This window comes from Triticum dicoccoides, unplaced genomic scaffold (assembly GCF_002162155.2).
Source record: "Triticum dicoccoides isolate Atlit2015 ecotype Zavitan unplaced genomic scaffold, WEW_v2.0 scaffold11093, whole genome shotgun sequence".
Taxonomy (NCBI): Eukaryota; Viridiplantae; Streptophyta; class Magnoliopsida; order Poales; family Poaceae; genus Triticum; species Triticum dicoccoides.
In genome coordinates, this window is record NW_021176669.1 from 86,537 (window position 1) to 88,589 (window position 2,053).

Here is a 2,053-nt window from a genome sequence, read left to right on the forward strand (position 1 = left end):
ATGTTACTGACCTGCCGAAAAATAATATCCAGCTTCCCTCATCATCCTCGAAGAAAGGGTTGCATCAAGCAGATCATCACTATGGATGAGATCCACACATGAGCCCATGATGGTATCAATTTCGTCTTGGAAATAGTGGTCGATGCAGAGGCGCTTTAGGTGATCAATAGTTGTCAACATGCCTCCTCTACTCTTCGGAGGTTGTTGCAGCAACGCTTGAACATTCCTTAGGCTTTCCTAGTGTTGTAGAGAGAGCAAACTTCTTTTATAAAAAATATAGAGTTTACAGAAGTGCAATAGATACCATATATTATCTCAGTTTGAAAGTAGATGACATGATAAAAAATATGCATCCTAAATTCTTCAAGTTTGACTATTAATATATGAATAAAATACTCAGGCTGGCCGGGTGATAGCTCTTACAATAATTTTTTTCAATACAAATACCAGTGATGCCGTAGGTTTATATTTTGTTCACTTCTTATCGAAATTAACATCAAAGATATATATAAAACTACCAGCACAACACACAATATTCAAACTTATCTTAAGCAATTCACGAATTGCCAAATTGAAGTTAAGAGAGTTTTTTTTGGATGAATGCGATATTTATGTTGACAATGAACACCCATGGCGAGACTCAAATGTGACATCAGCTCTGATAGGTGTGAAATCGAACCCCCGAAGTAATTAGAAAAATGACATAAACATGCATGCTAATTACATTCAAGTACCTTTGGTTTTTCCATGACCGACAGTACATGCTAATGTTGCTATCTATGACATCCTAAAGAAGTATGAACCCAAATTTCTCCAAATCTTACTATCAATGTATGAAAACATATTAAAACTACTTTCATTGTATGGTAGGTTTATACACCCTCTGTCTGGAAATACTTGTGGGGGAAATAGATAAAAATGAATGTATCAAAAACTAAAATACGTCTAGATACATCCATTTCTCCAACAAGTATTTTCGGACGGAGGTAGTATTTTATTAACATCTTATGACAATCAACAATCAAAGATAGAGTTTGAAAATTGTACTGATTCAAAAAAACGACATTAGATTATGAATGAAGTACACATATTTTCTCTCTCTCCTTGGTTCCTGAGTAGATGTCATTCTAGGATGTTGCACGAACAACCAGCAGACCACAAGATATTCAAAGTTACCTTGAGATGCCAAACTGTTTCCAAGAAAAGAAAATGAATCTCTAAACTCAGGTTAAAAGATTCTTTTGGTGGAAGGCGACGTTTATATTGAGGGCTAGGCATCTATGATGAGAACTAGTCTCGGCATTACGTCCAATATGTATGAAACTGATCCCCAAATTAATTCAAAAGAGACATAAGCATGCATGTTCTCAAATTGCATTCATGTACCTTTGTTGCCATGTATGTTCTTTGTTTGTACGACAACAATATATACTTCAATACCTGGAAGTCAAAATCATCCGACAGCTCATGGGACGCAGGCTCCGGCCCGGGACATATCACAGGCGAAGGGCGGAAGAAGCTACAGTTGCGGCCGCTCCGGCCACCATTTCCAGCTACCCATGAAGCCGAATGGAGCAGTGACTCGACCGAGGAGAAGGAGAAGAAGGCATGCGCAGCAGCCATCGGTTGCTGAATCAATGGTGGCTGGCTAGCTAAGTGTGCCGTGTTACAGATCGACTAAGCTAGCTAACTGGGTAACTAACTAGCTTGGACGATATGGGATGAACAAGTAGCTGTTGCTGCTGCTGTGTCTTTGGATTGATGGAGGAGCAATGCATACATGCCCTCTAGATTTATAGGGAGAGGAGAGCAGAGCAGAGGGTGCCGCTGGGTCGATCCATCCTCCACCGAGGAGTGGACTGTTCGCCCCAGGTGAGTCATGTGCAAAATTCACTAAACGTGCACGATTGTAGCATACGTCTGTTATCTAGTGAACTAGGAGTAGCTAGCTAGATACTCCATGCTAAGTCAATTTGTCGTAGTACCTTAAGTAATGCACATTTACTTAGTGTAGACAAAGACAAGTTTATTACTTCTCACATCACTCACGCGC

The 2,053-nt window shown here is 39.7% G+C and overlaps 1 pseudogene; it reads right to left on the reverse strand.

Annotated features, from left to right (window-relative positions):
• Positions 1 to 1,750, reverse strand: part of LOC119342954 — a 36,990-nt pseudogene extending 35,240 nt beyond the window's left edge.
• Between the last annotated feature and the right edge of the window lie 303 nt (positions 1,751 to 2,053).